The sequence below is a fragment of the Diceros bicornis genome, chromosome 26, assembly GCF_020826845.1.
Source record: "Diceros bicornis minor isolate mBicDic1 chromosome 26, mDicBic1.mat.cur, whole genome shotgun sequence".
Lineage (NCBI taxonomy): Eukaryota > Metazoa > Chordata > Mammalia > Perissodactyla > Rhinocerotidae > Diceros > Diceros bicornis.
In genome coordinates, this window is record NC_080765.1 from 45,742,979 (window position 1) to 45,758,075 (window position 15,097).

Here is a 15,097-nt window from a genome sequence, read left to right on the forward strand (position 1 = left end):
CTGCCTGCAGGTTGCCCCAGGTTTTATCCTGGGAGGCGGAATGCCGTCGGACCAGTCCCCCGAGTAATGGCTCAGTCCCTGCCTCCCGGGCTGTAGCTGTAGGTCACGGGGGCTGGGGGGGGGGCGGGGGCAGGGGGGCGCTGAGGGCAGGAAATGAGCCGTTATGGGGCCTGGGGTCTCTAGCTGAGACCCCTCCTCAGGTCAGGATCAGTGGATTCAGGGCTCTGGATTTGGGGCTCAGGAGCCCAGCCCCAGATGTGGGCCCAGGATCTGGCCTCCTGAGGGGCAGGCGAGGGGACCTGGGCCCAGTGGTCTAGGCCGTGGCCTTGTCATTGACTTGGGGGAGGTAGAGAAAGGTCCCCACAGCTTGAAAGAAAGGGCCTCTGAGCGGGGAAGGGAAAGCGTTCAGACCCCGGGGCCCGGGTCCGCAGGCAGAAGGCTCGGGTGTGGGGTGCTGGTGAGGCCCCAGGGCCTTGGGGAGGTGGGGGCTGCCCTGAAGCTCAATAGCGGCTCCGGCCTCCAGGGGCTCCAGCCACCCCCCCATGACTCAGCGGGAAACCCAGCCCGGGGCTCCGAGATCCCGTTAACCCACTGCCCGGAAAGCCGTGAATCAGGCCCCCAGTGGCCTCACTGTCCTGGGCCGCCTTCCTGTGGGCCCTGTCACTCAGATGCCCGATGACTCACCCTCACCTGCGCTCTGGGGAAGCCCTGTTGGGGCCAGCCAGGTGCCCGGGTGCCTGTGACTGATGCAGCTGCCCAGGAAGGGCTGGGGTGTCAAGTGTCCCCCCCACACACCTGGATCCTGGGACACCCCCCCAACTCCACCTAGGGGTCAAAGGGCCGCTGGGCTGCACTGGGGGTGGGGTGGGACATGAGGTGCTCTGCCTCGGAACCCCCGCTTCCCAAGGTCAGGTCTCCCAACTCAGCTATCCACACTCAGGACACCCCCACCCCGCGCAGGAGGAGCCGGCTTATTCCTCCAAGACAGACAGCCATCTTTGTCCCTTCCTTCATTTAATCAGCAAACCTCCTGCTGGGCCTTTCCCATTGCTGGGGAGAGGGCATGGGAAATCACCTCCTTTAACCCTCAGAGTCCCTTATTATTATTCCCATTCTGCAGATGAGGAAACTGAGGCCACTTAGGGAGGTTAGTGACTTGCCCAAGGTCCCCCAGCTGGTGAGTGGTGCGGCCTAGATTTGAACCCCCATTCTGGAGATAGGCAACTGGACTAGACTCAGCGGAGTCCCGAGGAGCTCAGTCCACTGCACGGATGGTTATTACCCAGGGTCATACTGATGGCTGGGTGGGGCCTCAGGAGCCCTGGGAGGCACCTGACCCCGGCGGGGGGCCAGCAAAAGCTGCGCACAAAAGGGGAACCTAGAAATGGAAGCCTGGAGAGCAAGTTGGAGTTGGCCTTGCAGATGCCTGGGGGTGGGGGTCAGCAGAGGGGGGATGGGGCACCGGGGCTCGGAGGAGAGAGGGAGTGAGTGCTGAGTGAGTCTGGAGCCGGGCGCAGACAGATGGGGTGCTGGGAAGGACTGGGGGCTGCTGCAGGCAGATCCTCACTGTGGCTCCCCGGGCAGACCGCCACAGCCTCTCCCAAGCTCCACAGCTTGGTCAACTCCTGTTCTGCCCCAAGAGCCTGCCCCAGGGTGGGGGGACTCCCGTGCTGCCCACCTTCTCGGGCTGTGAGGGGTTGGGTGGCGGCACGGTTCCAGGAGCCTGCAATCCAGCCTCCGCTGGGAGCTGTCAGTACCAAAAAGGACCATCGGTGTGTTTCCTGGCCCCTGCCTCATTGGGAGGGCAGGAGGCACCTCGGGGTTAAACTGCAGGCCAGACCTACCCCATTGCTCCTGCCCCACCCACCCAGAGACAAGCTGAGGATGGGGCGCAGGAGCCCTCCACAGTCCCCAGCTGATGCACTATTCTGTTCCAGGACTGGGGTGGGGGGACCGCAGGGAAACAGAGGGGCCAAGGTGAGGGCTGTTTCCACGGGACCCCAGCAGCAGAAGTGTCAGCTAGGTGGGGGGAGGGCGGGCCCCCTCCTCACCTGCTCACTGTCCTGGGTCTGCCTCTGCGCCCCGTGGCTGGCCATGCCCCTCATGCTCCCCCAACCCACTCCTTCCTGAAACTAAGATCGTTGGCCTCCCTAGCTCACTCAACAAGAATTTATTGGGCACCTGCTGTATGCCAGGCCCTGTGCTGGGCACCAGGACACGATGGTGAATAAAACAGGTCCTGGGACCAGCCTGGTGGTGTAGCAGTTAAGTGCACACGCTCTGCTGTGGCAGCCCGGGGTTCGGATCACGGGTGCACACCGACGCACCGCTTGTCAGGCCATGCTGTGGCAGCGTCCCATATAAAGTGGAGGAAAGGTCCAGCCCCATGGCTTAGCGGTTAAGTGCGCGCGTTCCGCTACTGGCGGCCCGGGTTCGGATCCCGGGCGCGCACCCATGCACGGCTTCTCCGGCCATGCTGAGGCCGCGTCCCACATACAGCAACTAGAAGGATGTGCAACTATGACATACAACTATCTACTGGGGCTTTGGGGAAAAAAAAATAAAAATAAAAATAAAGCGGAGGAAGACGGGCACAGACGTTAGACCAGGGCCAGTCTTCTTCAGCAAAAAGAGGAGGATTGGCATCAGATGTTAGCTCAGGGCTAATCTTCCTCACAAAAAAAAAAAAAAACAGGTCCTACCCCCAGGCAGTGAGCATCTCCCTGGGGATGGGAGGCAGATAAGCAAGTAATGACTGCAAGGTGTCGTGGGGGTGGGCACAGAGGCCAGGGGACTGGGGAGGGAATGTGCGGGAAGAGGGATGAGCACGGACCCTGAAGTTGGGTGCTGTGCGCTGTGACTCCCTGAGGGGAGGGACAGTTTGAGGAGACTCCTTGTGGATCCTCGGGATCTAGGTTGGTGGCTGATGCAGGCTGGGTCTCAATGGATGTTTGTTGAATGAATAAATGAGCACGGAGGAGGTGAGTCTGGAGGATTCCACTGGGGACTGACGGCTCCAGCCTCCTGCTTCTCCAGTTTCCTCTCCGTTCCAGCTTTTCCTGCCTTTCCTAAGATCTGGATTGCTGCCCACGTGACCCAAGGGGCAGGCATGTGCCCCGAGATATTGCTGTCCCCGAGACGGGGTGGCCAGGAAGAGGGCCCCAAGGAGAAGGGCCCAGTAGGAGCCAGAGGAAGTCCTGAAAAGCCAGCAAGGACTTCCTGGCACAAGTCCTGGGCAGGGGCCCCCAAGACCGGCTCCCCAACTTCCAGGATTGCAGACCCGGGTGTGATTCAACATTCACTCAAGTAACTACTTACTGAGTGCCTACCGGGCACCCTGGCTGGGCATCTCTTCACCAGGCACGAGATGGATGGGCTGCCCACCCTGCTGCCCACTCCACAGTGTCCCTGACAGGCCATCTCAAGGCTACTGATGAATTCGCAGTGAGGTGTGGCTGACGGATGGGGCCACAGAGGCATCGCATGCTCGCAGCAACCAGAGCGGGCGATACTCACCCCAAAGAAGGGACTCACCAACGGCATTTCAGACATGGGCGCCGGGGTAGGACGGATATCTGCACAGGGCATCCGTTCACTAGCCCACCAAAATCTCCCGAGAGCACTCGCCATGCGCCAGGCGCCGCCCAGAGTGCTGGAGACACAGCAGTGAAGGAACTGAGAGCCACCCTGGGGGGAGGGAGGGGGGCGGAGAGACCATTCCAGCCCCAGGAAGGGCAAATGCGGAGGCTCAGGGGGGTGGGGCTGGTGGATTCGAGGTGTGGGGGCTAGGGGGCCTGGCTTCGCCGGGTGGGCCTCCCTGTGGAGGTGACACTAAGCCAGGCTCCGGGCTCCGGAGGACGAGTTGGGGACACTAGGAGAAGAGGTGGGGAGAGTGTTCCATGGTGAGGGACCAATCAGCTTGGGGCACAGGGACAGGGTGCTCAGGGGCAGGGTGCTCAGGAGCCTACCCTTACAAAGGAGTCTGCTTCAGGGCAGGGGGCACGGCTGAGGCTCAGCAGAATGTGCTGGATCCCACCTGGATGGGAGGCGAGGAAGGGGTGAGGGGATACGGGAGGAAGGCAGGGTCATGTCCAGGTGAGCCTGGGGCAGGGGCTCCTCTGGCTGCTGTGGAGCTGGAGAGAGGTGGATGGGCAGGTGATGCAGTGACAACCCTCCAGGCAAACCTGGACACCTGGTCACCCCAGGTAGTGCCTCTGTCTGGACGCCCAGCCATGGGCCCCTCGCCCACTGCGGGGGAAGGTCAGCAGGGTGCTTTGACCTCGGAGGTCTTCAGTGTTCCCCTGAGGCCCCGAGAAAGCCGTGCAGGGATTCAGAGAAACCCAGCAGAGAGCGCTGGCAGCGTGGGACCTGCTCTCTCCTGTGCGGTTTCGATTCTCCTGAAGTCCTGGCCCTGGCTTGGAGGCTGGGGCTGCATTTCCTGCAAGGAGAGGCCGGTCTCTCTGAGCTGAAGAGAGGGGCAAGCGAGTCCCCCTGAAGCTGGGAGCCTGTGCCAGCCCACTCTGAACCCCGGCCAGTCACTTGGCCTCCAGGGGCCCCGTTTCCTCTGGTTCTAGGCGGGTGTTCTGAGACCAGAGCTGCAAACCAGCTGTGAAAGCCAGCCCTCCAGTGGGTTTTGTTAGACCTGCAGGGTTGTGTTTATTTTTATAAATTGGGCAAATCCACAGTTTTTTTAAATCTGAATTTTGACTAATGCTACTGTGAACCCATGTTCATAGCAGCATTATTCACAATAGCCAAAAAGTGGAAACAACCCAGTGTCCATCACCAGATGAATGAATAAACAACGTGTGGCCCATTCATACAATGGAATATTATTCAGCCCTAAAAGGAGGGAAATTCTGACACATGTTACAACATGGATAAACCTTGAGGACATTATGCTCAGTGAAAGAAGACAGAAGCAAAAGGCCACGTATTATGATTCCACTTCTGTGAGGTTCCTGGAGTCGTCAAACTCATAGAGACAGAAAGTAGAAGGGTAGGTGCCAGGGGCCAGGGAATGAGTGTTTAATGTATACAAGGTTTCAGTGCGGGAAGATGAAAAGTTCTGGGGATGATGGTGGTGATGGTTGCACAACAATGTGAATGTACTTAACACCACTGAACTGTACACTCACAAATGGTTAAAATGGTAAATCTTATGTATATTTTACTACAACTAAGATAATGAAAAGAAATCTGAATGTCCACCTTTTCATGAGCTTCGGAAGCTGTGGCAACGCTGGGCCGCCCTGGGCTGTGTGGCCCACGTTGCAGCACCGCCCCGCCCACCCCCACTCTGCCACACCTGCTAGGGCACTGGGTCTTCAGGCGTCTCCTGCTCTCCGAGGGCAGGGCCTGGGACAGCAGAGACGCCCCATCCCCTCTCGGGTGACTCTAGTTAAGCTCCCAGAATGAGCCGAGCACTCCAAAGGAGCCAGGTCAAACAGTAGCTCCTTCCTCCTACCTCAGCCTCAGTTTATCCAGCTGTGAAGAGGAGCAGTCAGCACCGGGCCTGTCACGACTGCGCGAGCAAGAGCTGCTCTGGTGTGCAGGGCTGGCGGCCTCGCAGGCTGAGTGCCCATTGAGCAACATGCCGGGCTGTGCCCATCTGCAGGCGAGGCTTTCCAAGGCACTGTAATGGTTTTGAGGAACCTGGCCTGGCTGGCCCAGGGACACTGGAGGACACTGCTCACTGGCTGGTGTTTTGTCACCTTCCTGCAGGGACGTCCTTCTTCCTGTCTAACCACACTCCTGAACTGTCCTGGGAACCTGGATGTCCCTGGGGCCCCCTGCCTCTTGGAGACTTGGGTCAAACTTGCCTCCAACCCTGTCCCAGGTCGTGGGTCCCACGCAGAGCCCTCCCTGCAGCTCCCACGCCCCTGGGCCTCACATTCTCCTCTGCCTCCGCCCCGCCTCCTCAAAGCCTTCTCAGTTCAGCCCACCCCAGCTCTGACCCCAAAGCTCTGCCCCTTCTCCCTTCCACAAGAAACCCAGCCTCACCCTGCACGGCCACCGAGTCCCCTCCCCCTCTCCAGCCCTCCCACCCTGGGCTGGGTGGTCTAGGCACTTCCCCTCCCACACCCCCCACCTAAAATTCTGGGGAATAAGATTTTCTCCATCTTATAACAGCATTGCCTGTCCTCTAGACATTTCCTTAAAATGGGAGTTGAGCATCTCACTCTTTGCCCAGCCTTCCTTCTCTAGTCTTAGGGATCCCTCCCCCCAGTCCCTTCCACAACCCCATACTTTCTAACCACAGAACCCTCTGCTGTCTGATTCTTTGAAGGCTGGACTCCAGGGTCCAGGTGTTAGTTACGTGACTCCACGATCTTCACTCTGGCTAACGTCTTCCTGGAATACAGAGCATTATTAGTTCTTGTGGTCCACCAAGACCTTCTGGCACTTTTTTAGCTGCACTTATACCATATCTTAATAATCTCTCTCTTTCTCTATGGCAGCTCTCTATGTCAGCTTCCTCCAGAGTTTTCCTTCCACAGCTCAGAGCACTCTCCTAGGTTTTGTTCACAACTTCTTCCTCCTTCGGGAAAGTTAGCTGTACTCTGCAATTCTTAGAGTTAATCACATTTTCCCCATTGACTCCTACTGTTATGGGAAAATACCCCATCAGCCTGGGCAGGAACCCTTGCAGAGGAAGGTGGTCAGTCCTCCTACAGAAATGTCATTAGACTGTCCACTCTGGGGACCAGAACCCCTCACCCCACTCCCCATTCCCCAGTCTACACGCCTCTTCCTCTGGTTGATGGAAAACCTTTCTATTGCCCCCACCACCTCCACAATAATGTTCTCCTTGTGTCTGGCTAAATCAGTTGATCACAGGACAGCGCGGAGCCCCTTTTGCCTTGTCTGTTTACCTTTAAAATGACGTGTTTATTAAAGGGCTGTGTTAACCAGGCTCCTATGGCTAGCAAGAGCTGATGAAGTTTTCAGGAACTTTGCAAGTGGTTGACATCACATTAGTATCTTGAAATCAGCCATGCATGATGGGACAATCTACATCATGGAAATCAGTAAATGCTACAAAATAGGTCTTTTTTCCCCCAGATTGCCCACTGTGAAATACTAACCGGCACACCCCTGAGTATTACCTATCATGTGACTAGCATATACTAAAGCCAGACTCTTCAACGCTAGAGCATACTTCTCTCCCTCTACCTGGGACCACCTAGAACCACTGTCCCACAACACTGAGGAATCAGTCTGCAAGGACTGTGCTTCCTCCACAACCAGGAAGCAGAGAGGGAGCTCTAGGCCGGGAAGGGCTGAGCCCAGACGGAGCTGGGCAGGAAGGACAGAGGGAAATGGGCAAGCCAGTGAGCTGACTCGCCGGCAGCTCCCAGCACTCTTGGTGACGCATCAGTGACTCGCAGACCGAGGAGAGAGGGCAGGACCTCGGAGTCGTGAGGTCAGAGGTCGTGGCCACTGGCTCATGAGAGGAAGCAACCGACTGCACAGGATTAGCCACGTCTGGGGGTAGGTGCAGAATGAGGGGCCCCAGTTCAGCTCCAGAGGTGAGCTGGACACAGAGCTGGGATCTGCCTGTCCTCCTGGCCCTGTCTTCATGGGGACCTACTGAGCCATAACCTTGTCCCCAGATGATCCGGGCGGCCACATCATGCTGTCATGCCAGCAGAGAGGAAGCATGGAGAAACCAGCACCCGCCTCCCCCGCAGGGAAATGAGTGACTGTGCTAATTACTGCTAACGAATGGCTTCTGGGTAAGTCAGAGTGTGGAGCGTTTCTCCAGCCAGGAGGACAGACAGCTCTGGGGCCAGAGGCACATGTGCACGGGAGTCGGTCAGCAGCTGGGACTGAACACCCCTCTGTGTTGGGGCCTGGCAGGGAAGGCCCAGAGGGCCTGGTGAAGATAGAGGGCACCCACTCCCACAGCTGTTCCTTCAAGGCCTAGTCCGGGGACTGGCGACTTGGACTTCCAACAGCACCTCAGCCTGGGGGAATCTGGAACCCAGACACTCACCAGCCCCTCGGCTCAGAAAGTGACCCCACAGGTCACCGAGGTGCTCAAGCCATGTGCCTGAGAGTCAACCTCGATTCAACGCCCTCCCCCCCGCCCCATCCAACTGAAAAGGAAAAACTTCTTCTCGGTACTCACAGAATACTTCCACAGCAGACGTGCGGGATCCCACACCACGCAACCACCAGTTCTCTGCACGCCAACTGGGTGTCCCGCGATTTCACTCAATTCAGACGCTAACGAGTTCGAGCAGACCCTGCAGGTTAAGGGCTCAGTCCCACCAGACTGCCCCCCTTCAGATGCCAATCACGGGCAGTGGGTCCTCAGGTTATCCACAAACTTCTGTCCAACTTGGCTGCAGATCAGGGGCTCCCAGGACCCCTCTTCAGGTTTGATAATTTGCCAGAAGGGCTCACAGAACTCAGGGAGACACGTTTACCAGTTTATCATATAACAAAGGATACAGATGAACTGCCAGATGAAGAGGCACATGGAGCAAAGCTCAGAGGGTCCGGAGTGCAGGACCTCCTGTCCTACGGAGCTGGGCGCCACCCTCCTGGCACATGGACGTGCCCACCAGCCTAGAAGCTCTCCGAACCCCGTACTTGAGGGATTTTTATGGAGGCTTCATCACGTCGGCATGACAGATTCTTAACTCAATCTCTAGCAACCCCCCTTCCCCAGAGGATGTGAGATGCAGCTGAAAGTTCCAAGCTTGGTCTGTCAGGTGACCAGCCCCCATCCAGGAGCCATCCAGAGCCCACCAAGAGTCATGTCATTAGAACAAAGGACGCTCCTGTCACCAGGGAAATTCCAAGGGATTTAGGAGCTCGGGGCCAGGAACAGGGGGCAGACCAATATATATATTTGAAGTGTAAGTGCCTGACATTAAGCTTTTGATTGCCGAGGCACCCATTTCAAAGACATCCATCTCTAATAAACATTGCCAGCTGTGTGACACAGCTACCAGCTCCACCCACGGAGGTCCCCTTTCAGAAAGCCCTGGGTAACCTAGATAACTGACCACTTGACAGACTCCATTTTTCCCTTTCCGCGTCCTAATTCCCAGTCCTATGTTTTAAATTCGCCAATAAAGAGTGGACCCATGAAACCCCAGCCACCCCACCCTTAGACCTTAATAGAGGCAGAGCCCCCTGGTCCATGCTCTCCCCTCTCTCCCCCCACGACCTCACTGTGTGGCCCGAGGGTGTGCAATGTCTCCTCCAGGACCTGTGAGTAATAAACGTTTTTTTCCCCAAGTTTCCTGATGGTCGTCGCTGAGGTGCATCCTGCAATCATAATAGGCCAGTCCAGCCACAATACGTCTGGGTGTATGGGGGGCAGGGGCGGGGGTGCCTCAGGCATCCCTAGCCAACGGCATTATTGTTGGCAGGTGGGGACTGACAACAATATTGCTTATTATTTCACACCAATCCATCCCAAGTCACGGTGTTTCCAGCCTAGAACAAGCAGGAAAATCCAGGCCCCTCTCCCCATCCGCACAGGCCCACCAGCTCTCCCCCAACACCGACACTGAGACAGCCCCATGACGCGCCCCTGCTCCCCCTCCAGGCTCTCCTCCCACAGCAACCGGAGATGTTTAACAAAACACAAGTCAGCCCGTGGCACTTCCCAGTTTAAAACTCCAATGGTGCCGACTGCTCTCAGGAGACCCAAACTCCTGTCCCTTCCCTCCAGGCTCCACATCATCCACCCCTGCTGATCCCTCTCCCTTCACATTCCCACTCCTCCTGGCTCACTCCTGCCCGGTCACAGGTCCTCCACCTCCTCTAAGCACGGCTCCATCGACGGGCCTTTGCACGTGCTGTTCCTTCTATCTGGAAGGTCTTAACCCTGGATCTTAATCCTCAGAGCTGGCACCTTGCCCTAGATCTTAATTTAAAGTGACACCCTCTCTGTTATTCTTTTACTCAGCCCTGTAGGGAAAAGTGTGGAAGGTCTGAAATGGGAAAATGTGATTACCGGATTTCCTTCCTCTGGAACTCTGGAGCCTCCAGGGACTGTCTGATCCTCGAGGGCTGTTACAACTCTGCAGAGACAGAGTTAACTGGTAGAAAGCTGATAATAATACAAACACTTCCCGTCCCTGGGAAAGCAAGCCCCACCCCACCGATAAACTGACCGTCCCCCGCAAGCGTGCCGCTCTGCCAGGCTGCGTCAGTCAGCAGGGCCATTCCAAGGGCTCCTATTTGACTGTAAATGTGGGGCACTGAGTCTTCTTCTGAATAAGTTGCAATATTCTCCTGGTTCCTCCTTATTTGATAAATTGAATAAAACCTTTGAGATGATTTTAGGAGTCATAATTGTACCTTTTTGTGAAAACTATCCTGTAACGGCAGCCTGTACATGTCTCTCATTAAAGTTATGATGTGAAATGGCTCAGTCAACCAGATGTCCCATGAGGACAAGGACTTGTTTTGCTTGTTAGGAAACACTGTGGGAGACTTTGAAGTGGGCAGAGAGTAGCGGGAGGGAAGGGACAGTAGTAGTTCCCCTTTCACGGGAACGCTGGGCATCGTCAGCAGACCCTTTGGAGCATGTGACTCTACGGGGGTCTTTGTGCCTTTGTCTTCAACTAGGCTATTTATAAATACATTTTCCCCTCCATCTCTCAGAAAAGATGACTCCAAACATGTTTTCTTGCTCTGTAGGACACTGTGCAGTTTTGCACCGTCAGCAAATTGACTTCAGCATCCCAGATTTCCCGTGTATACGTCTTGTCTTTACACTGCCTTTTAAACCAGCTTAGCATCTTGCTGGTATTTGTGACACAGGCCTAGTTTATATTTATTTGAAAGTCATGCTTTTACTTTCCTGAAAACTACACTTTTCACAGCTTACTATTATGTCCTCAGTGCTTGGCGTAGAACTGCCCCCTGATTTTGTTGAATAACTGATTGATCAATTAATTAAATGGAACAGTTTACAGTTTTTCACTTAATTAGTAAAACAGGCTATAGCTTCTATTTTTTCCCTTTTTATATTACTATAATGACACTACTACATTATTTTAATCTGCTTTTAAATGTAATAAATTTTGGTATCTTCCCATGTCAGTAAACTATTCATTCATAACATGATTATTAACGCTTACATGGTATGGCATTGTATAATTTACCCAAGGCCATGCCTTCTGACACTGGACATTCATTCTTTTCACTGTTGTACATAATGCTTCAATAAACAACCTTGTGCATAAATCTTTGAAAAATATCTCTGATTATTTCCTCAAGTTACAGGGAACTGCTAGATCAAACATTAAAACTGCTTACAGCCTTTGATCTGTATTGTCAAACTGCTCTATTTTCTAAAAAGACTTTTCTAAAGCTGTACAGTGATTTCTTTTTCTTCCCTTTAGCATAGAAAAACAGTATGCAAACATTTTCCCTCACATCCTGGCAGGGTTTGAAGATTCAGCCTTTCTTGTCCTTGGGGAAAGGAGAATTAGTTTTCCAGTTGCTAATGACTTGGTCTCAAGGCTTTACTTGCCATCAAGGTCTGTTGCAAAAGAGGACAGCACTGGTCTTAAGGGAGAGGAGATGGGAAACGCCTCAGCTAGGAAGAGGAAGCGGGAAGGGTTTCCCCAAGTCTAAAGGGTAGGAGGACCTGAAAAGCTGGCAAAGTTCCGTGAGAGGGCGCTGCTCAAAGGTTCAGGAGCCCCAGGGAGCCGAGTCTTCACTGGCAGACCCCAGCCTTCAGATGCCAGGGCCCAGGTGCCCCCAGAGAGGACTCACCTGATCAGAACCTGCCTCTCACCCGTGCCTGCCCTGCACAGGGCTGTACTGCCAACCTCCACTTGTCCCGCACCTGGTACCCCTAACCAAGGCAGATTTTCAGCCAGGATGCTCTGATAGGGCCAAACTGAATGTCAACTACAGGTTGCTAATTAGCCTCTTCTCCAAGCCCCCCAATTGCCCCCTAATGCCCAGACACTCCAGCCCTCCCGAAAATCTAGCAAGTAAAAAGCTAATGCCTGCTGAGACAGGGGGCCTTCCGGGCTCTCCAGCAAGCCCGTTCCGATTGTTTCGTGCCTGTAAAGAACTGGTTGTTAAATATTTGTAATATTTCCCCTGCACCTGTCCTGGGGGTAAGGGTAGGGAGCATGGCAGGAACTGACCGCAAGGAGTCCCAGACTCCCTGAGCTGGGAGAGTGGTTAATATCGTCTTCATTTCTCCTGCTCTCTCCCAACCTGATCAACCCTCTGAGTCCTTCCCCACTCGCTTCCTATGGGCCCACAGACTCTCAGGGTTTGTTGTCCTAGATCCACAATTCGCAGAGCAGCCCATGCTGGTTAGGGCTGACGCTGCTCTAGAATCATCCGGACCTCAGTTCCAACTGCTGGCTGCCATACTGAACACATGACCTCACTTCACCCTCCTACTTTGCCCAAAGCATCGTCTTCCCCACTGTACCTGCGAAGAAATGAGCTCAGAGTGGGGAGGAGGAGTGCACACCGCGGGGAAGGAAGAAGGCCAAGAATCAAATGCCCCAGGGCTATTTTAAGATCTTGATAAGCCTGGAGCTTTCTTAGCTTGGAAGGCCCCACCACATGGCACCAAACATATGAACATGCGACCCCCTCTACAGAGTAAACGCAACAGACCCGTAACTATGTGCTTTGACTTGCAGTTGGCTGGGGGACAGAGTCACATTTTGGAGACATTTAATCAACATCTATTCATCTCAATTTGGCTGCTCCCTTTTCATATTTGAGAGTAAGAATTATTTTTCAGGACTCAGACATTTTTGTAAGCCCTACCATGCTACAGTGCTCAAAGACCACAACAGGCTGAAACCTTAAGGCATGCTCAGCTCTCCCCCTGCAATACAATCCCCATTCCACACACAAACCCATATACAGGATTCCTCTGGGTGCAAGTAACACAGGACTGTGACTCATACTGGCCAAAGAAAAATAACGTGACTGTATTATTGTGACTTGACTATTCCAGGAAACACCTGCCAAGGAAGACAAAAGGTGCAAATAACCTTACTCCTTGACTTCAGAAAAATCCATTTAAAACCGCACAACTTTTCAACAGGTAGCATCAAACAACTATTGAAGCTCCAAGACTGTGTGAAACCCTCACCTCACTGTGACCACAAACTCTAAACTACTGCGCCTAACAATCCTGAACACGGGGCAGACCGCGTTTCATTGTGCTTCGCAGATATTGCGTTTTTTACAAGACCCTCCACCAACAAAAACAGCATGACTTGCTGAAGGCTCAGATGATGGTTACCATTTTCCAGCAATAAAGTTTTTTTTTTCCCAGCAAGATTGGCCTTGAGCTAACATCTATTGTCAATCTTCCTCTTTTTCTTTTTTCTCCCCAAAGCCCCAGTACATAGTTGTATATCCTAGTTGTAGGTCCTTCTACTTCTTCTATGTGGAACGCCACCTCGGCATGGCTTGATGAGCAGTGAGTAGGTCTGCGCCCAGGATTCAAACCCACCAACCCCGGGCTGCTGCAGCAGAGCACACCAACTTAACCACTATGCCACTGGGCAGGCCCCTAAAGTACTTTTTTTTTTTTTCCCCAAAGCCCCAGTAGATGGTTGTATGTCATAGTTGCACATCCTTCTAGTTGCTGTATGTGGGACGCAGCCTCAGCATGGCCAGAGAAGTGGTGCGTAGGTGCACGCCCGGGATCCGAACCCAGGCCGCCAGTAGCGGAGCACGCGCACTTAACCGCTAAGCCACGGGCCGGCCCTAAAGTATTTTTTAATTGAGTTATGTACATTGTTTTCTTAGACATAATGCTATTGCACACTTAACAGATTACAGTATAGTGTAAATATACTGCACTGAGAAACCAAATCTTTATTCTGCACTGAGAAACTTTAATCTGCACTGAGAAACCAAAAAATCCATGTGATTTGCTTTAGTGCAATATTCGCTTTATTGCGGTGGTCTGAAACCAAACCCGGAATATCTCGGAGGTAGCCCTATATACAACATAATCCTTACCCAGTCCTAACTAAATCCCGCATCAAAAATCCCACCTTAAATCAGCCTCCAAATCCTCAATACCTCAACGTTGCCCTCCCACCTCCACTCGACTATGAACTCTTTCAAGATAGTGCTCTCCCTAAACAAGGGAGGCAACAAATTCAGTTCTTTCTTAGCAACAGGTTGTTTTGATAGCATCTTCAGGGAGCCAGCATTCGACAAAGGGATCAGGACCCAGGCGGCGGGCCGAGTCCCACCCGGCTCGATGCAGCACTGGAGAAGATCTCCCTGGAGGGGGCGCGCTCTCTGCCAACAGGGAAGAAAAGGATTCAGAGATCAGGGAGGCAACAGCAGCGTCTGCCGCCGCGGCCAAGGCCCGCCAGGGTGAAAGCCTTACCCAAGGCCACGCCAACAGCGGGCGGAAGACCCGGGAGGAGAAGGCGGGCTTCTCAGCCGGCAGCGCCGTGGCCTCGTGCCCCGTCGGCAGCCCGGTCGCCTCCTTCCCTGACCCCCCGGGGCTGCCGCCTTAGGGTGACTCAGGAGGAAGCGCTGGTCCCTCGTCCCTCCGCACTAATCCAGCCAGGCTCAAGATCGGGGAAAACACAAGCTAATCGCCCGGTGACTAACTCCAACCACTTAACGACCTACGCTCACTCTGAGTCCCTGGCCAGCGGAAGTGTGGTCACTGCGCGCCGGATGCCGGGAAGGCGGCGGGGCGGCCAACTTCCGGCCGCGGAGGCTTCCGGGTGGGGGCAGTGGGCGGCCACGTGGGGAGCGGCTGACTGAGGCCTGAGGGCTCTGCTTGGGGGCGGCTCTTCCGCCCCCCCAACCCGCTGCCACCGCCCCCTGGGCCGGGACACTCCCTAAAATCGAAGAGAAAGCGTCTACACCGCCCAGGAGCAGAGGAGGGGCTGCCCTTGGGGGCGGGGAAGCGGCCAGAGCCCAGGGACCTCTTCCTTCACCGGGGCTGCGTATTGGCCTGTGTCTGTCGCCTCCCGGTGGCCGCTGTGTGAGACTAGAGCCGGGCTTTGCTCCAACCTAGTGAGCCCCATACCTCCTGTTGGCCTTGAGTTTCCCAGCCAATCGCTGGAGTCAGATATTGATGAAAGAAATTGAAAAGACAAAG

The 15,097-nt window shown here is 54.6% G+C and overlaps 1 long non-coding RNA gene across 1 annotated transcript; it reads right to left on the bottom strand.

The window, feature by feature from the left end:
* Nucleotides 1-13,890: 13,890 nt before the first annotated feature.
* Nucleotides 13,891-14,619, bottom strand: LOC131422760 (uncharacterized). Its single transcript, XR_009224144.1, has 2 exons — nt 14,369-14,619; nt 13,891-14,277 (listed from the first exon to the last, which is right to left on the bottom strand). It is a non-coding gene; the product is annotated as an uncharacterized LOC131422760 (long non-coding RNA).
* Nucleotides 14,620-15,097: the final 478 nt, after the last annotated feature.